General features: G+C 43.2%; 1 protein-coding gene across 2 annotated transcripts in view; it reads right to left on the minus strand.

The window, feature by feature from the left end:
- The window catches only part of RHBDF1 (rhomboid 5 homolog 1), a 152113-nt gene extending 135118 nt beyond the window's left edge, over nucleotides 1-16995 (minus strand). For both annotated transcript variants that reach the window (XM_068244624.1, XM_068244623.1), the window contains exon 1: nucleotides 16395-16995. The gene's annotated coding sequence lies outside the window, so the exon portion shown is untranslated. The remainder of the gene's footprint in view (nucleotides 1-16394) is intronic.
- Nucleotides 16996-21597: the final 4602 nt, after the last annotated feature.

The raw sequence follows: 21597 nt of genomic DNA on the forward strand, positions 1-21597 counted from the left end.
CTGTGCGTGATGTGTTGGCGCAAACCACCTAACTCCGTGGTTTGCGCCCACTAGGTTATAAGGCACAATAACCAGCTTAGCGCCGGTTAGTGAATCAAGCTCATAGAAAGCAGTAGGGTATTGTACCGTGTTAGCCATCAGTAAAAGCAAGTAGTTTTGAATCAGGATGATACCATTTATTGGCTAACTATCCACTTTATTCACTAAGTACGCCATTTGAGGTACTCAGAATTGGTTGTGGACAGTGGCAATGGCAGTACAAGGCAATACAAGAGATTAAATAGGACAGACATGACATTAGCAATCTATGTATCCCTTTTTGATGTTGCATGTATACAGTTATGTGTTCCAACATCTTGTGATCAAACAGGATTGAAGCCCGACGAAGGCTTTACAGCCGAAAGCTTGTTTACTCTTATTCTTTTAAGTTAGCCAATAAATGGCATCATCCTGATTCAAAACTTCATATAGAAAGGCTCCACAGCGTAGTAACCGCTTTAAAGATGGAGGTTTAAATTACCCTGAAAAAAGAGAAGTGAAATTTGGGCACGGTTAGTGCTGAAGATGGATGAAATGTAGAACCACAATGCAAAAACCATTTTATGGAACAATTCATAGATGCTGCAACTGAAAAAAAGAGCTCTGAAATTGAAAGCGCAATCAGAACGCTGCTTATTGAAATATAAGCTATAAAAGTGCAGACATGAATGCTCAGTGTTCCTGGCTGAGCCGGCACTTTAATCTGCACATGCATGAAAGGTAGAGAGAAACCAAACCAAGTGGCTGGCAGTTCAGAGCCTAAACTAACAGCAGCCAACTGAACAATGACAGTTATCAGCCTCGGAAGTTCAAAGTTGAAAAGCTGCTGTCCGCAGATAACTGGGAGGGGGGGGGGGGGGGTGTGGGGGTGTGAGGGGGGAAATTTATCACAACCAACATACCAGAAATTAATTAACAGGACAGCCAGCAGTAAGTTTATTACTGGAGGGGGATCTAGATCCAGGCACAATTTTCTTTATATGTATTCAATAAATCATTTTAAATGAATCAAGCAAAAAAAAAAAGTTTTGTTAAAAATTATTTATTTTTTTGAGAAATTAACCACTTTACCCCCACGCGTACGAATTTCTCCATCCCTTATTCCATCCTTTAACCCCCAGGGACGGAGAAATCCGTACTTTCCGCGTTCCCGCCGCTGCCCGCGCTCCCGCTCGCTCTAGCGCGCACTCCTGCCGGTAAACACGCCGCCCGCCGCTCGCCCGGAGATCAATGAACGGGAAAATCCATTCCCGTTCGTTGATCTGAGCCCCGCAATGATCCGCTGCTGCTCCGCTGAGCAGCGCGATCATTGTGAAAAACAAACAAACTCTCAGCCTCCTAGTACTTCCTGCAAGGGTCCGGAAGGACGCTTGCAGGTTGTATTAAACAAAAAGTTACTGTTGCTATCTTGTGGCCAAATAGTAAATTACACTCTAAAGCATTTTTTTACATAGAAATAAATTAGTGTTACACAAAAAATTAACTCCTTACCTCCCACACTCCCCAATTTTTTTTTTGTAATTAAAAAAAAATAATAATTTACAATTAAAAAAAATACATAAATAGTTACCTTAGGGACTGAACTTTTTAAATATTTATGTCAAGAGGGTATAACACTGTTACTTTATAAACTATGGGCTTGTAATTAGGGATGGACGCAAAACTGAAAAAAATGCACCTTTATTTCCAATTAAAATATTGGCGCAAAACATTGTGATAGGGGCATAAATTAAACGGTTTTATAACCGGGACAAATAGGCTAATACATTTCATGGGTTTTAATTACAGTAGCATGCATTATTTAAAAACTATAAAGGCCGAAAACTGAAAAATAATAAATTTTTTCCCACATTTTTTCCTATTTTCCCATTAAAACACATTTAGAATAAAATAATTCTTGGCATAATGTCCCACCTAAAGAAAGCCTAATTGGTGGCGAAAAAAACAAGATATAGTTCATTTCATTGCGATAAGTAATGATAAAGTTATAGACGAATGAATGGAAGGAGCGCTGAAAGGTGAAAATTGCTCTGGTGGTCAAGGGGTAAAACCCCTTAGTTGGGAAGTGGTTAAATAGGAAAATACCTGGCTTATTCCCTCCTCATTAATCTCCTACTGCCTGCTCATTTCCTCTCTCTCCCCCACTAGGTCGGAAGCCATCAGAGGCTGTCAGTCAGCAGGGGGGTGGGGGGGGGGGGGGGGGCATGGTTCCAGCTGGCAATACAGCCACATTTTCATCTTCATGTACATGTGACTAAAGCCTGGTACACACATCCAATTTTGATTGGCCAATTTCAGGCTAACTTTACCTTATCTATGTACTAAAAGGGCTAACAGTTTGCAAATGAACAGATGGTTTTAAGCTGGTTGGTTTTAAGCTCTCATGGAAGTGGTAAAATTGGCCAATCAAAATTGTATGTGTGTATGCACCCTAAGTAGGAGTGTGGCTAGCTGACTATGAGTATGAGCAGACAGTGGTCAGATGATGAGGATCTATGAGCTTGTAGTATATATATATATATATATATATATATATATATATATATATATATATATATATATATATATATATCTTCCCACCCCATCCCCGTACTCTAAGGCAAGAAAATGTATTTTTTTAAAAGCTTATGCAAGTTGTCTATTTTCTTGCATGGCTGCATGTGGACTCTTCTTTCCGGTCCATATCCAGCACAAGAGAGAGGGCACTGTGTCTCAAGGTAATGATGTAACACACATAGCTTTATAGCACTAGACAATACCAAGAAGTCTGAGATGGAGAAGCAGATACTATATATGCTGAAATGAACAAGGAACTATTCATTTACTGTTCTGGGGCAACACTGTTTGATTCTTAGAGAACCTGTAAGGTGGAAATGAACTCATGAAGTCACCACCAGTGTGAAGCTGATGGCAGGTTTGTCAGGGAAAACCCAGGTCTTAGAGGGGAAAAAGTCCTGCAGCCAATGGAAATCCAGCAAAAAGGTGAAATCCCTCCCACTCTGTAGGCCTAATTAAAATTTGGCCTATGCATAGAATAAAGCTGGACCCTGAATGACTTCTCCCTCCCAGTTGCTACGACTCGGAGAGGGAATAGTATTTTACGCTTCCGACTCATGTCAATGCTGTGGATCAATTTAAAGAAGACTTGAAATAGTAATAACACATTTACAAATAATTGTAAGGATGGTTTCCCAGCAGCAGTAATTATCTCTCTGTAGCATTAGTTTAATAAAACAAAAGAGTTCCTTTGCTGTGAGGCAAGAGAGGCTGTGAATTTTGGTGACAGGCCCGATCCCTTTACTTCACTAGTATGTGCTCCAGTCTCTGCATTGGTGCGGAGACCAGTGGAGATCAGTGGATAGCATGATGAGAGAGCACTATGCTCACAGTTCAATCACCCAGAAGTCTGACCAGTTATAAAGCCATCTGGGACTCAGTAACACTCTGTTCTGAGGTACAGAAGCCAAGGAGCGATAAGTAAGGCTGTTGTTTGGAAACTGTTAACAGGAGTTCTGGTTCACTTGAAATAGCAAACAGAATGTCTATCTTGCAGCTGCCGGACACAGCACCACTGCAAAAACTGTTATCTGAAAACAATATAGTCGTTACAGAAATCACAATAACACTCCAGTGTGACACATGCATTATCACATGTAAAGCAGATGATCATCTACTGCAAAATAACAGGGCAAAATAGCCTGTGCTCACATATGACTCAGATGTTCTGGTCATAAAACACCCAGACCTCCAGAAAGCATATAGAAACTGTTAAAGCAGAACTTAATGCAGAATCCTATCATGTGAAATGATCCAATAACCATGAGATGCAATTGCTTTACCAGAGCTAAATCCACAGGCCCATGGCCCATATGCAATTAACATTTTCTTATGAGTTTTCTCTTAAGCGATATTTGCAGTCCTTTCCAATAAAACACCTTTAAAGGGAACCTGAACTCCCCAAAAAAACATGAGTTTAACTTACCTGGGGCATCTACCAGCCCCCTGCAGCCATCCTGTTCCCTCGCAGTTACTCATGGCTCCTCCGGTCCCCCGCTGCCAGCTAGTTTCGTTTTTTGCACAAGTCGGCCGGCGCCATGCATACCTTTTTACGCATTCCCGCTGGTGCAGGAAGCTATCGCGGACATTAACAAGTACATTTTAACGCATTACAGGTGCAATGCATAAATTTTTACGCATTGCACCCGTAACGCGTAAAAATGTCCCCAGAGCTGTCATTGTAGAGCAATGCAGTTACTCATCAGCAAGTAACACTAACCTCCCTCCAACCCAAAGAGATGATTTGCATATTCAGCAGTGATGTAAATACCTTATGTTTCAAGAAGGCAAACTCCTGTTTCTCAAAAAGTAAAAAATAAATTCAAAGAAATCCCCTAACATTAAACATTTAAAATAAATAAATAAATAAAAATAAAGAATTAGGGTCCATTTCCACTAACTGCAAATTCATAATCGCAATTTCCTGCAATGGCTCTGCGACCAATGCATGTCAATGGAGTCATTTCCATTGAATGCGGTTGTACCATTGCGGTACATGGTGTGCAGTGGTGGAGAATATGGATTGCTTGTTGCAGATTTCTGCAGTGAGTGACAGCTGCAACTGGACTTCCGGAAGACAACCGCAGCTGACTGCAATACGGAAAGCCGGATGCAGAAAGCATCTGCATTTCTGCTTAATGAAGGCTGATGTTTTGGAAAAATTACCAAACTATACAGAATATCAAAGGAAAGTAAGAAATTGCAGCAAGTCCTCCACACCGCTGGAACTAACATGCGAGTCACCCTGAAGTAGAAGGGAACTATGCCTGCAAGCACATCTGTTTCTAGGGCAGTTTAGTGGCCTGGTGAGACTAGGTTTACATTGAATGAGCTGTGTCAGCGCATCAGCTGCTAGTGAGATATGTTGCCAATACAACGTAATGGCCACACTTCTGTTTCAGTGTACAGCGCACAGCTGCATGCATTTTTAGTGCACTATTGATCAATTGCCATAACATTGAGAAAGAATCTGCTTGGCAAAATATCAAGTGACACAGTGCACTGGCACTGTAAGCCTAGCCTATTGAGGGGAGGGGGAGGGGGGGTGGAGTCCATCAAAATGCTATACCAATGTTATTTTTACCCATTTGAGCTAAATAAAAAAAAACAAAGTACAAATAATGACCATTTGAACTTTCCTGCAGAAAAACCCAAGCTGTCTCTCACGGTTTCTCTGCTGTTTAAGTGCTTCAGAAAACAGGACTGTATTCAACCCAGAGGGTCGAAGAGCCCAGAAAAGCACTTTTGCATAGATAAATTAAGATTTTAACTCTTCCTGTACTGGAAAACAATAGGAGACTCTTTTCTTTACTATTAATGTTCTATTTCTTAGCTGTACTACAAATACAATGTCACATACACATTCATTATCTCATACGTTTATTTTCGCTTCAAGTTTGCTTTAAATGTCCTTTTTGCAGCTCACTATAAATGACACTGCGGCAGTGGCATCGCATTTGCAAGTACTGTTGCCCCTTGGTGGTCCATGACTTCTTAAAGTGTACCAGAGATGACATGTGACATGGTGAGATAGACATGTGTAAATACAGTGGCAAGCATACAGACACTTATGCTGTGCTCCTTTTCTTTTTTTCCCTGCCTGAAAGAGTTATAATTAGCTATGGAACTGACAGTTTTTCTCCAGTCAGGACTCAGTCGGCTCACTGATAACAAATTACAGCTATAAAACACTTTCCTAAGCAGATACCTAGGCTTTTACTGTGAGAGGAAACGATAAAAAGGTCAATAGTTTATGTATTTTCACTTTGGGACTCTTGAGACATTGCAATTGAGCAGAGACTATGAAACATTAAATCTGTTTTGTAAATGTTTATACATAAAATAAAACCTTGAAATATCTAAAAGAGTCATTTTTAGGAGTAGAAGGACAGATCCAATAATTTATTTCATTAGTTTATTTTCATCTCTGGTTCACTTTAATGAGAAAGGAATCCTGTACAATCCAAACATGCTGGCAATCTTGAAGTGTTGACCTCAGTGATTTGTATTACGGAAGTTGACTGAAGTCTGCCAATTCCAGAAGAATGTTTTTCTTGTTAAATTGGCTGGACTCAGTTTGAAACAGTTAGGCTATAATGCTTTGCTAAACAGTTGATTTTGTAAAAGCTGTTAATGAGTTAAAGCCTGTTTTAACTCAAATATCTAAGTGCAGAAGTACCTCATGATTCATTTTTGCTATATTTGTCCAAAGTATATGCACATATTTTCTAAAAATGTAGTATACTGTATTGAGGAATAATTCAAAAGATATCCCCAGATATTGGCAGTTTTCTCTCTAATGTCTTGTACACACATTAAATGGTTCTCAGACAAGACTGCCGATGGAGCCCCCTTCTGCCTTAAAATCTAGCATGTTTTTGGCAGCCCACACCCTTCCAATGCAGTGATGAGAGATCCAGTACTGGATCATCTCGACTAAGTACAGGCCAAGGGCAATGGTTACCTTTCTATACCTCCCGCTTCCCAGTTCCGCCACTTTATACAGATACTAGTAGACCTAAGCCCATTTAAAAATGGGCTCTAGGTCTGTCTCTCACCTCTGCATGTCAGTGTGCATGCGTGCGCACCCGCCAGCCACACGCGTGCACCCGTCCACCCGTAAACACGCCCGCCTGGCTAAGTGGCCTTTCCTCCTGTCCCAACGGCTGTCTATGCTGCACAAATGCGCAGTAACAAAAAGCACAGACCCAAGGACACAGGAACAGGAGTACGCAAGGACAGTTAGGTTTTATTAGGTAGGATGCGTGAGGTGAGGTTACAATTTTTACCAGAGACTAGACGTGCTAGATCACTTATGATATTCCCACTGGAGATGCTGGGATATATCTCTGGAAAGGTCTAGTAAAAGACTCCTGAAGTAGCTATTGCTTGTTTGATTTTGCTCAAGTTTCTTAACTTTTAAAGTAGTACTGTGAAAAATGTAAAATATTGTACGTCTATACACACATAGAAGATGAACATCTGTTCCAGAGTAAAGTGCTCTTTAAATTACTGTCACAAAGCGTACCCAAGGAGGTATTGGCAGAATAATTGGGACACAGAGGCATTTTATATAGTAAATTACATACCTGTGTCCTTTCTTCTCGGAGCTTGGTCCCCCCTGGCCACCTCGCTGCCTCCCCCAGAAATTGCTTACAGGGAGCTTGTTGCCCCCTTAAGAGATGCGGCCCTTGCAATTTGTTTCATGGCCTGCCCCCAGCTCAGCAGCTAGTTGGTTGCTGCCGAGCTTGGGGCAGGCAGAGGCAACCTAGGCATAGGTTTCCGAAGAGCTTTGACAGAAACATGGCAGCAACTGCCAAGGAAGGGGGCAGAGCGTCACCTGTAAGCCAATGACATATAAATTAGGTAAGTATTTAAGCCTGAAGACCCCACTCCTGAACTGTCACATTAAGACAGAGCTTGTCAAGACAGGCTCTGTCATTTTTACAGGCATCTTCCGGGACAATTTTGCCAGTTGATTCAGTCCTGGGGCCTTTCAGTCTATTTTTAGACTGGTTATTCCACTTTGTGATTAGATCTTCCACTCAGGGTTTTAAGGACACTAAACATTTTTGTGAATTTCAATGAGTGAATTGATCTGGTTGAACTTGATGGACAGATTTTTTTTCAACCAAACTAACTATGCACGGTAACTATGATGGTGAATTTTTTATGTTGTTGTTGACTTTTAAATTGTGACCACCGTTCAATCAACTTTTTTGATGAGTTTTCTTAGCTCAGGGTTCCTGCAGGTTCATTGATGATGTTTTTTGGCTGAAGAGAGACAAAGGAGGTTTTTTAGGTCTTTGAAATGATTCATTTGAAGCATGATAGCATTTAATTCACAATGGGGTATGATCTCTGTTTGCTACTCTTCTTGGATGTACAGCCTGATATGGATAATTGTAAGAAGTCCACTAATTTGCTTAGGAAGAATGCAGAGAAGAACTTTTCACTTGGTGAATTTCATCAGTTACGAAGACAAAAAGGGGACACCAAGAGCCCAATATGGTGTAGTATGTACTGGTAGTAGAGGAAGAGATGATGGAGGAAATACAATATACTCACAAGTCAGGGTTACCTCACAGGCAACCACTGATAATGCAGGTGGGGAGATTAGACCTGACCCCTCTCAGGGTTAAGAAGTCACTCTCAGTAGATAGGAGAAAATAAGGAAAAAACACCCCTCCACCAAGGGTGGACTTGTACAATGTTATAGGAATACAGAGGCGCCAAAAGAATAATAGTATCTAAAAAGTTTAAAAATAGAGGAGGCAGTGGTGGACTTACCTCCCCCAAGCAGACACAAGACAATATTGATGTAATATCAATAAAGCAGTTTATTTATACACTCCACAAGATCATACAACACGTTTTACACTGTCGACAGACGCACTTTGCTGAGTTACAGACCTTTTTGTACATGCTCCTTCCTCATTGCCTGAAGAAGCGGGGTCCATCCTGCCAAACGCATTGTATGATGTTGGGGAGTCTATAACTAAACTGCTTTATTGATATTACATCAATATTATCTTGTGTCTGCTTGTAGGAGGTAAGTCCACCACTGCCTCCTCTATTTTTAAACTTTTTAGATATTTTTATTCTTTTGGCGCCTCTATATTCCTATAACATTCATCAGTTATTGATCCTTACCATTAACAGGCAGATCAGCTCACAACAAATTATTGTAAAATTGATGGCAGAAAAGTAGAGCAATCATATCAATTGAGGTAGAATCAAAAGCATAGCATTTTGGTGACCCAAAGTGTTGCAAGGTTTGATTAAAGTTTAATAAATCTCATTCTGAACCTATTAAAAATTGATGTGCTGTGTGTGATAGAAATCAACCCCTCCCAGGATCAGATCAGAGTGGGACTGATTGGTTTGCCACATTGGCTGGCACTTACCGTGTGTATGGCTACATTTGCACTTATGTATCATAGAATGTATAGTAATGTGTCACAGGATGTATAGTATGTTTTTATTCCATTTTCCTGTGGGTTGGGCTATGTGGGTCAGATTTCATGGCTGATATGAACAAAACTCAATGAGTATCGGAATTCAATTCCCACAGTCAGAGTGGATGATACGCTGAGATCTAGGTTTACTAAGAGGGATGGCACATAGCAACCCTCAGCTTAGTGCAGCTGCCGTTGCCTAAGCAGTAGGTGAGCTACTAAAGCTGAATCAAACACTGAAACAGTGCGTGTGTGTGTTCTTTTCCCTATACTCTGTCAGTCATCAGAATGGCAAGATGACCGCCTACTCAGGCATTTATTAAACAAATGTGCAGCATCTGGGAAGAGTGATGAAGGGCATTTGCCGCCTGAAACACTAAAGGTGCCAATTCACAATGGTACAATATTTTCATCAGAAGCTTTTAATGCAATATTTAAACTTGAATTGTACAGAAAACAGTGCAGTGTTTGTTGAAAATCAACGTGAAACGATTCTTTGGTCATTTGGCACTGAAAATCCTGTCGAAACCAAAAGTTGGATTTTATGATTGTATCTGAAGAGAGAAAATGCCCTAATCAACCTGTTCATGGAAACAATTGAGAATTACCTTCCGATTACTTCCGATCGTAAAAAGGGCAGCTGATGAAAAAAAAACTGTACCGTTAATAGGCACCTTTATTGTGATCTGCATAAAAGAGATTATTCCTAGATGCTGAAACATGAGTCCCAGATATTTGTTTATGTTCTCAGGCTTTATCCTCCATGGTGGATATGGGTGCGTAATCAACTGACAACTACTGTAGCTATGTCCTGCTTGTCCACCCCTCCACACAACAAAAGAAACTGCTCACCAGAGATCTGAGCAGGATGACAGCACAATTGTTCCTGAACGGTCACCTGAAACATCACTGTACGTGAATTTACCTATAGATTACTGTAATAGTAATAGGGCTGGTGTAGTGGGCAGCACGGTGGCGTAGTGGTTAGCGCACTGGCCTTGCAGCGTTGGGTCCCCGGTTTCAATCCCAGCCAAGTCAACAGCTGCAAGGAGTTTGTATGTGCTCCCCGTGTCTGTGGGGGTTTACCCCAGGCACTTCGGTTTCCTCCCACACCCCAAAAAAACATACAGATAAGTTAATTGGCTTCCCCCTAAAATTGACCCTAGACTATGATACATGCATGAAATACACATAGACGTATGACTATGGTAGGGACTAGATTGTGAGCCCCTCTGAGGGACAGTTAGTGACAAGACAATATACTCTGTACAGCGCTGCGTAATATGTCCACAATATATAAATACTAATATAAATAATAAATAGTTCGCAGGAGGGGGCACATTAAGGATCAAATGACACCTGAACTGACAAGAATATGGAGGCTGCCATATTTATTTCAGTTGCCTGCTTGTCCCATTGATGTTCTGCCTGTAATACTGTTAACCATATGCTCTGAACAAGCAAGCAGAACAGGTGCTTTGACTGGATTAGCTGCATTCTTGTTTCAGGTGAGTAATGCAGACACTACAGCAGAGAGAGAGATCAGAGGACTGCCAGGCAACTGGTGTTGTTCAAAAGGAAATACATATGGCAGCTTCCATATGCCTCTCACTTCAGATATACTTTAAAGTGGACCTGAACTCAGAACTTTCTCTCTGCTCTAAAAGATATGCAACAGCATAAAAACCTAATAATAAGAAAAACATTTCTTACAGCAGATACAAATACTGCAATAAATCTGCAGTGTATCTACTTATGCTTTCACGTAAGCAGACATACAGGATCTTCTCAAAAAATTAGCATATTGTGATAAAGTTCATTATTTTTTGTAATATACTGATAAACATTAGACTTTCATATATTTTAGATTCAAATACACACAACTGAAGTCGTTCAAAAAATTAGCATATTTCATCCGACCAATAAAAGAAAAGTGTTTTTAAAACTATAGCAGCATAGAGGGTGATATAGCGGCTGGGAACACGGAGAATCACTCGCGTTTCCAGCCTGTCGGCAGCTGTCGCCGAGCCCGGAAGTAGCCGCCGGCGGGGACAGGAGGATCGGAGCGAGGCTGCGAGGGCACCATACAGCTTCAGGGGGCTGAGGGATGCCCCAGGTGAGTAAAAATCATTTTTTATTTTTGACTTAAGTATCCCTTTAAGCCTCGTCTACACCTCTTCCGCATCCCCGTCCGTGCTCGCCGCGTCCCAGCTCGCCCGCGCATGCGTCGGATTCGATCCTCCGCTCGTCCCCGCCGTCGCCGCTTTTCTTCCGCTCGATTCCCTGCCATTGTCCCCTCGTGGGGAACGAGCAGGGAATCAGCTGCAGCAAAATCGGACCGGTCGGATGTTATCAATTGAGCCGCATCAGCGACTCAATTGATTAGTACTATCGGCACGTGTAGACGAGGCTTTACAAATATATTTTCACCCATTCTGGGGTGATTTCCCTCTACAGTAGTTGCTGTGCCCAGGGAGGTTGGCTACAGTCCCACGGACTTGTAATTTCAACTGTTGACAGAGGAACATCAAGTTGCTTGGAGAGGACTCTTTAGCATTAGCCTTCAACGTGTATGTTGATAGATTTCTGATCCCTTTCTCTGGTCCACATTTAGATGTAGGATATATGATGATAGCAAACAGAAGTTACAGATTGCCCAGCAAGCTTATCATGAACCAGAACTCCTAGGAAGAGTGACTAATTTTCTCCATTTAAATATGCTAAATGACTGAGTGCACAGTTGGAGATATGCCTGATATTAATTAAAACAGCTACCATAGTTTAAAGCAGGGGTAGGGAACCTATGGCTCGGGAGCCAGATGTAGCTCTTTTGATGGCTACATCTGGCTCAAAGACAAATCAGTAGGGGTTGATTCACTAAGCTACACTGCTCAAGCAGCAAAGTTTAGTGTGACAGCGCAAGTAAAATTTTCAAAGTAGGCACGCTAGTGCTGTAGCGTGCACTACTAACTTACTCACACTCCCCCCAAATTAACAGCTGCTCCAATTGTCCCACTCTGGACCCTGTCCAGTCCAGTGACTTCGTAGGACGAGATCCCTGCACTTTGATTGGCCCAATAGGCTGCCTTTCACTTGAAATTGCTGATGTTGCTAAGAGCCAAGAGAAGCTGAAGATATGTCTGGCACGTCTGCTGCCTGGAGGATCAATTGTATACACGTCACCATAGCAACAGGGACGTGAGCCCTCTACTGCGCATGCACACTGTCCCAGTTTGAAACATACTGTATGGTTCTCAGGGAAATACATTTTAAAATATGTGGTGTGTATGGCTCCACCAAAGATTACCAACAAGCGTGGCTGTACTCGTGCCTGTGCAAGCACAATCACACCTGCACAATAAGCTGGAGCTGCATGAGCCACTCCATGCCACTGCACAGGTATGTCCACACTCATGTCAGAAGAGGAGAGCAGTCCTGATCATCTGGAGGGGACCGGGCAGCGGGGACCAGAGGAGAGCGAAGGAAGCCTCATTAGGATCCAGAGGCTTCCCGATCTCTAGGTAAGTATGTGACTTATGTAGTTACACCTTGGGTTCTCTTTAAAGGGAACTGAGCACATTCTCTTTCAATGGAATCTCTCCTGGCATAGAAGCTGCCATGTTCCCCCCTCCCCTTCTCACATTCCTTATTTACAGAAGTCAGAGATGCTATCTTGACACATTGACACAAACTAGGTCTTTGAAGAAACAGTCCTAATTACGAATCCCCTTTGTTGTCTAATAGCATTGTTTACCTCTTGGTAATTAGCCCAATAAAACAATTAGGAACCTGAAAGCTCTGCAGCCGGGGACGGACGAGCAGCCCTGCTGAAACAGGGTAATTAATCTACTTCGAATGTAAAATACAAGGTAAAATGAAAGTTTATTTTAATAATGAAACAGATTGTCGGCATGCATTTTTCATGTGCTATAGAAATGTCCTGAATGATAAAAAAGGTGCTCGGTTTACTTTAAAGATGCTATTAGCTTGGCTACCATGCTGATATTTGTCGACACACATTCAACAACCATGCTGCCAGTGGAGTCAGAACACTCAATCTGAGATTCAGAAAGCATTTGGGCTTTTCTGAATCTCAGATTATACCACATACTAACCACCACCACTAATCGCTTGGTTAGTCACAGCATTCGTACAGTTACCACCCCCCTTTAAACGTACAGCAGCTGCCACATGGGTGTTGGTAGTAGTTTGTGTATCGGACCTAAAATAACAAGCTAGTGAAAGTATTTTGGAAGCAGTTACAACACATCCTCTGCACATCTATAGGGATGGCTGAGCTGAAAAACCAGCTGTGAATTCGGCATGTGGTGGTGTTTGGCAGCCGATGCCTCAAAGCTGAATAAATGCCAACACCACCCACCATGTGCACTACCAGGGATCTTCCTTTAGGGCTGTTTCACACCAAAAAGTGTTTTATACACTTTTCTAATTGCCAGCGTTTTGAAACGCTATTTCACACCAGAGAGTTCTCGGCAAAGTAGTAAATGTGTATAGCATTATTTCAGCAATTAGGATTGTGTTACAAGTATTCAAAAGAAAAATTGCTGTGAAAATGCTTAGTGACTGCAATTACTGATTTTCAGTGTGAAACAGCCCTACCAGACTAGGCAGCACGTGACAACTAATCTGCGAGGGAAACACTAGAAAAGCAACTTGACCTCTAAAGCCCCGTCTACACGGAGTGATGTGACTTATCAATCTAGCCGCTGATGCGGCTCGATTGATAAGATCGACAGGTCGGATCTCGCCACCGCCAATTCCCTGCTCGTTCCCCACGAGGGGACAATGGCAGGGAATCAAGCAGAAGATAAGCGGTGCCGCACGGGGACGAGGGGGGATTGAATACGACGCACGTGCGGGCGAGCGAGTGGGGACGTGGCGGGTACGCGCGGGGATGCGAAAGAGGCGATCCGGCGGCTAATCGAGCTGCCGGATCGCTGCGTGTAGACGGGGCTTTAGACATGATAGGCAGAAGATCAGAATAAAATTCAGGTAACGTATATTGTCAAAACATTATAAGCAATGGCATATTCTTCTCTGGTTAAAGTGAACCTCCAGACTAAAAATTGACTCAGCAGCACTGGAAAGGCCTGGTGTTTCTTTAACTGTTTCACAGCATCAGAACTTTTTTTCTCTTATACAAGTCTCATTTTTAGCTGCACAGAAAAAAACTGCCCGGGCATTTTTCCCCTAATGCTGTGCAAAGCATGATGGGATTTCTGATGTTGTTGTTCTCGTTCTGCAGTTTTGGTGCAAATTTTTTTTTTTTACATTTTGAATGTAGCACGTGCAGCTGGGAGGGGTTATCAGGACACAGGACAGTTGGAACTGTGTCTCCTGCTCCCTGTCACCTCCTTACAACCAAAAAGATGGCTGCCCCCATGACAAAGATGGCAGCCCCCATGAATCACAAACATTTGCCTGTTTTTTTTAAAACGGGGTGGGTAAGAGATTATATTACCTATCTATTCTAATTAACATAACTAATGTAACTTAATGACAGTATGTTTGTTTAGGCTGAAGTTCCCCTTTAAGTTTCCTGAAGTGAATGTGCTTGGTTATCCATATTTAGCTTGAGAATGAATAAAGCCTTAAAGTAAACCTGAGATAGCAAAATAAAAAGATTTTATGCTCACCCGGAACTTCCTCCAGCCCCATGAGCACCGATGTGTCCCTCACCGTCCTTCCGAGTGTCTCTATTCAGCCGCAATTAGCCCCGGTGGCTTAGTCACGCCAGTCGGTTCTTTTGCGCATGTGCAGTGGCGTAGCGCATTCGCAGAAAAAAACTTTTTATTTTGCCATCTCAGGTACACTTTAGCTTGGTAAACGCCATGCAATTTTCATTTACTTACGATCAAGAAAATTATCATATCCGGGGAAAAAATATACACCCAACTGATTGCCAGTGACCAATACCAAGCTCAAAATCAATCTGTTTCTTGATCGGAAACAGATCAGACATGCTGGGAGATGTCAACCAAAATACTGGCTATCAGTAATGATCAGAAATTTAAGCGACATTTGAAAAATAAATACATAAATGAGTGTGTGTGTGGCATGGTGGCATAGTAGTTAGCACTCTCCCCTTGCAGTGCTGGGTCCTGGTTCAAAGCCCAGCCAGGGCACTATCTGCACCCAGTTTGTATGTTCTCCCTGTGTCTGAGTGAGTTTCCCCTGGGCGCTCTGGTTTCCTCCCCAAAACATACAGATAAGTTACTTGGTGTCCCCCTAAATTGGCCACAGATTACGATGGACATACGACTATGGTGTTATGGATTATTAAGGCACGTACATACGCCGTATTTTTTAAAACAACGGGTCCGTCAGACCCTCCCACGGGGCGGTCATTCTGCCGACTGTTGCACGTGAGTACAAGCTGTCGGCAGACTAATAAGACTGTTTTTGCAAATTCCTTTGCGGGCAGTTAGTGACAAGACTGCATAGCCTGTAAAGCACTACAGGAGATGCCAGGGCTATATCAATACTAAATAGTAGCAATGTGCTAGCTTTCTTCTATATCCGATCAATGTCAGATCTGAATATCAATCTGATCTCTCGCTCGAGTAGAATCGGAAGTGAAAATAACATGGTGTGTACCAGGCTTTAGTAACAGTCACTGGAAACAGGGAGCTGCTGTTATTGAAAAGGTTAACAAACACAGGCGGGGGTTAGGAGCTGTGAACTAGCTTTGACGTGTCTGGAGGCTTGGCTGGATCATGTCACTTGCAGCCACAGCCTGAGATCGGGCAGACAGGACAACCACACATGCGCAGTGTAGACAGGGGGCTGCGGGGACACCGGGACATGCTCGGGGCGAACAAGTACGGGAGCGAGTACGTAAGTAAGGAACGCCTGGCTGCTGCATCCCATCTTCCATGTACATAACAAGCTTTATCTCATAAAGATCAATCAAAGATCATACAGTAGTCTTTACAGATTGCCCGGCAAGCTCATGGTGAACCAGAACTCCTAGGAGTGTGTAAGGGGCTAAAAGTGACCAAAAAGCCCACTTCCTAAATGTAAAAGGCACATTTCTGCTTTACAGCAGTCTTTCAATCAGTGTTCAACAACATCCATACAGAACATGTACAATTTAACTCTTTGTATGACAATTTAACTCAGCACATGTATGGCCAATGTACAGACAGGTAGGTGTTGTTTTCTTTTATGCTTTCAATAAAGCTGTTTGATAGAAAATGTACAGACAGGTGTGCTTTAACACAACTCTTTCATTTGACAAGTAGAAGCCTACAGGATCTCCATGTTCCCCATCCATCTCCCCAACACTTCTAGACTTGTCAGAAGGGAAACTTTACTCACCAGTTAGAGAGCTGCTCTCATCCTCCAGACATGCAGCGACAGGCTGTATCCTGCGGGTAACCCAGTGTGAATCCTAAAAGTGCAATGCCTATAGCCAGAAACGGGGGAGAATTAAACATGGAATAGTAGCATTTCTTCCGAATTCCGGGAACGGGGCAACTTTCAGGCAATCCACAAAAAGTCTGGTGAAAAGGGACACCCTCCAAATCCACCTATCAGCGGAGGCAGACTGGACTTTTTCTTCTTCCCTTGCACTACCGGGCGGGGCCACGAGCCTTAAATGTCACATTGTTGCAGCGGCCTAACCAGTTGAACATGTATCCTGCGCTGTGCCAGTGTCAGAGCGGCGGCGGGGGTGGGCGAGGAGCAGACTTCCCCTGACTCCTTCCATCAGCGGCCGCTCACGTCTGCTCTCCGAGTTTAGTCTGCTGCCTGGTCACTTTGCTAGGGGGCGAGAAGAGGAGTGTCAGTAGCGAGCAGTGTTGCTGAACGTCAGTATATTTACGCAGAGTCTGTAAATAAAGTGATTTATCCCTGTAGTCCGGGAGGAAGTCACCGGGTCTGTGAAAACATGCTCTGTTCAGCAATACTCCGCTACAGAGATAAGGCACACAGACAGGCACAGTGCTGCTGTCCCTCCCGCCTCCTCCCCCTCCCTCTTCACCTCAGCTCAGCTTCTACAGAGTGAACCCAAGCCAATTTTTCAATTTATTTTTTACTGACAAATATATACAAATTTACTGACGAAGGACTTTTTTTTAAACTAACATTTTGAAAAAACAGCTCAGGGCATGGGAAACATGTTTTAATTATGTTTCAAATTTTAAATAAGTAGATAATTATTTATATTATTATTAAGAAACAAACATGGGGTACCAAATAATACAGACTCATGGTGTTCACCAATATACGAAATACACAGTTGGTACAAAATACAGAATCGGTACAAAATAAATAATTGGTAATTACAGTGACAAAATTAATATGAATAAACATGTTACAAATTCTGAGACACAAGGGTGAGAGAGCCCTGCCCGAATGACACTATTTTTAATCAGTATCCGACCAATTTGTTCAGTTGATTGAATCCCCTGGATATCTGTGACGCAAACAATTCCTGAACAATCAATTTTTGGCAAAAATCTATCAATAATACCAGTGGCGTAGCTTAGCTGTGGGCCCTGATGCAAGTTTTACATTGGGGCCCCCCAAGCACTTTATACATAGCAATTGATACAGCGCACCAAAACTTGCCAGTGGCAACTACAGTGTCAGAGGTGCAAGAAGGGGATGGGAACAGCTTGTTAATGATTACCACTATTCAAAGTATCTATAGAAGTGATTTTTATGAGCACAGGACCAATAGAGAGTTAATACTGTAGTTCAGGGAGGGTCCTACAGGGCACCTCAGTCGCAACCTCTGCAACCCCTGAATAATACTGATCACGCTAGATGCAAAATTTTGTTTTATTAGTGGTCTGTGGCTAGCAGCGTTTGATGTCGCCCCAATCTACACAGCACTTTCTCACCTGTCCATGGCAGGGTTCCAGTGTTTTCTCTCCCTGCTGGCTGCTCCCTCTCTTCACTTCCATGTCCCCAGACACCTGTGTGATGTAACTAAAGCACTAGAGGCCTCTAGTGGTCATGTAAGTTATGCTCAACGCTGCCCCTAGAGTCTGTCCTCACTTCACACAGTGGCCCGGGACTCCTGCAAGAAGCAACAGCAGTCATGGGTAGAGCAGAGACCAAGGCCCTGTGGTGAACAGATGAAGTACACCCAGCTCTTCCTGTTTAGTAAGCCAGCAGCTATTCAGTAAGGAGACATTGGGCAAGGTTCCCTAACACTGCAACTGCCTACTGAGAGCTCCTTAGTGGCTGCAGTTCAATCGCTTTGAGTCTGCCAGGAAAAACGCGCAATATTAATGTGATTTGTCTCGTCTTGTCCACCGCACAGCCTGAAATCTAAGTGCAGTGTGTGGAGGGCTTCAAGCAAATAGATCTCTCTCTAATCAGATAAGGCATGGAGAGGGATCTCTCTGTTGGCCGTATCAACCAGTGTATTGCCAGCCTAATGCTGGGAAGACACCATGCAATTTCCTGTCATATAGATGGCTTCTGACCAATCCGATCTGATTTAGATCATTTTTCTGATTGAATTTCTGATCACTTCTATACAAATCGATAAAAAAGGATCAGAAAATCATATCTGACCTGTCGGAAATTATCTATTGACCCATCTAGCTGATGAAAAATTGCATGGTGTATTCCCAGCATTAGTTTAGTATTTTCCTGTAAATGACAAAGATGTGCACAGTGTAATTGAATGTAATAGGCAATGAATCTCCAATAAAAACAGAAGACATAAACCATGCACAACTCTTCTATCTATATACCATGCCAGAAAGTTAAATAGATCACACTACTTCTTGTGGCTATAGTGGCACCCAGTGGACAATTTGGAGGCAATTGAGCAGTGGCGTACCTTGGGAATTTGACACCTGGTGCTGATTATTTACAGACACACATCAACGCCCCCCCCCCCCACCACCACCACCACCACCACCACAAAAAAACAACAACAAACAAACAGTTTTTTTGACGGGAGGGTCGGCGGGTTGGGGCGCCGAGCATGTCGCTGCAAATTTTGGGGTTTTGGGGGGAAGAGGAGTCGTCAGGATGTGGACGGAGCTAACCGTTATGAAACTCTGTACTATATACAGTGGTGCAGAAGATGTCAGTGCTATAAAAATACACAATAATAATATGGTAGGACATTAGACTATGACTATGATACGATTAGAATGTGAGGTCCTCTGAGGACAGTCAGAAAAAGGGGGCATACAAAAGAGGGGGTACAAAGGAGTTGGGGGGGGATAAAGAGGTAGAAGCACAAGACAGATAGCCTGGTGGGACAGGAGAAATAGCAGGAAGACCTGGACTGGAGATATCACCAGTGCTGTTTGGCAGGGACATGCTGTTAAAAGAAGCCACTCAAATCTGAAAAGAAGTAAGGGTCATCGGGGAAGACAACAGGGTTGGAGGGGGAGGTGCGATACTAACTATGGTAACTCACGTTACACAAGTAGGGTATTGTGTGTTACTGTAGCAACGCTCATGTTACCCATGTACCGTGGGCTATGCTGATTACGCAATGTGCTGTACTCTTCTGGCATAAATAAGGTCTGCACATGCCCAGTAGAATGATGCAATTCACGCATGCCTTTTGTCCTCCATGCACCAGTGTCTTTTTCTACTGAACATGCGCAGAGCTTACTTGCGCATGCCCAGTACTAAGCATGGCCACAAGAAGAAAAGGTCCTGGTGGGTTCTAGAAAAATCTGTAAAGCATCTGGACCATCCAGAGGCTTCCCACTACTGATGTAAGTATTCATATGTTAAAGAAAACCTGTACTGAAAAAAAAAGTTCCCCTGGAGGGTACTCACTTCAGAAGGGGGAAGCCTCTGGACCCTATTGAGGCTTCCCCTGTCCTCCTGTTTCCCACGGCGGTCTCGCTGCAGCCCACGGAATGCACAGGCGACAATTGTCGAGCTGTGCAATATTTACCTTTTCTGGCTCCAGCGGGGGAGTTGTTGCAGCTCTTCCCACGGAGATAGGCGAAAATAGCCGATCTCCGTTGGGTCCGCTCTACTGCGCAGGCGCAGGAGACTTGCGCCTGCACAGTAGAGCGGCCCGACTGAGATTGGCTATTTTCGCCTATCTCCGTGCAGACAGCGGATACTGCGCCTGCGTTGGAGCCAAGGAGGTAAATATTTACATCGCCGCCGCTCCGGGAGAATTTTCGCCGCCGCCGTGGGACCGAGGAGGACAGAGGAAGCCTCAATAGGATCCGGAGGCTTCCCCCCACCCATGGTGAGTACCCCCCCAGGGGAGGTTTTTTCATTACAGATTTTCTTTAAAGAGGAGCTGTCAGCCATACTATGTCAGAAAAAAACCCACATATATAAGTAGATGAATACTTGCTCTACTTACATAACATATTTATTGTACTGTGCTGTGCACGTTTTGATTTTAGTGATTTTTCTATAGTAAAAAAAGAGAAAATCCTTCTTAGGCTGTTCCATCTTAACTGTCTATTTTGAAGCCAATCCTGATGTCATTTCCTCCCTTATTTTCATCTGCCTGATTGTGTATGCCTTGCCTGTCCTCCTCACAGTCTTCAGGCACTCCCACCCAGCTCTGCAATTGTCTCAGCATGATAAATATTGGCCAATCAGAGAGGAACAGAGGTTTGGGAGAGGAAAACAGGAAAGAAAGAGGCTTCAGCCAATCAGGCTGCATTAGTTAAGTCTGAGGGTAAAGTAGAGAAGCAAAAAAGGACAACCCAGCATGCCCTGCAACTTCCTTTGTGCGACAGAGGTACCAAATAAGAGTCAGGTAAACTGGGGAATGATCATTTATTAACAAGAAAAGTACGGTAATAGTAATTTTAACTTTTGGATTCCCTAGTTAGCATCTTTATTACTTGTTTACCAGATAAAAATATAGAACTGATTTTATGACCGACAGCTACAGTTTAACCCTTTCTTCTTTACAGGTTTGCTTTAAGGCTAATTAGTTCAGTAACAACAGGAGCCAAGGTACAGGATATAAGCCCGACGTAGGCTGCAAGGCCGAAAGCGTGCTTATTTTTATTCATTTTTAGTTAGCCAATAAATGGTATCATCCTGATTTAAAACGTCTTGCTTTTAAAAAAATCACAAACAGAATTCAAAGATTTTAATCAGAGCACATAGTCCAAATAGTGGGACTGTCATGGAAGAAAAGTTAAAGTGAACCTAAAGTCAAGTAAAAAAAATGAGGTTAACTCACCTGGAGCTTCCCTCAGCCCCCTGCAGCCGATCGGTGCCCTCGCAGCCCCACTCCGATGGTCCAGGACCCGGCGGCGAACACTTCCGGTTTGGCCGTCACCGGCCGACAGGCATGGAAACGCAAGTGATTCTTCGCGTTCCCAGCCTGTATATCGCCCCCTATGCTGCTATTGCAGCCAGGAGGGCACCGATCGGCTGCAGGGGGCTGAGGGAAGCCCCAGGTGAGTTAATCTCATTTTTTTTACTTGACTTTAGGTTCACTTTAAGTACAGATGTACCTATCTGGCCTGCTTCAATCCCTCCTTGCTAGCAGGTTGCTCCTGTGTGGACAAGTCAATGACTGGTCAATCCAGTGCCCAGCCTGTGCCTGGTG

Source organism: Hyperolius riggenbachi, chromosome 7 (assembly GCF_040937935.1).
Source record: "Hyperolius riggenbachi isolate aHypRig1 chromosome 7, aHypRig1.pri, whole genome shotgun sequence".
Lineage (NCBI taxonomy): Eukaryota > Metazoa > Chordata > Amphibia > Anura > Hyperoliidae > Hyperolius > Hyperolius riggenbachi.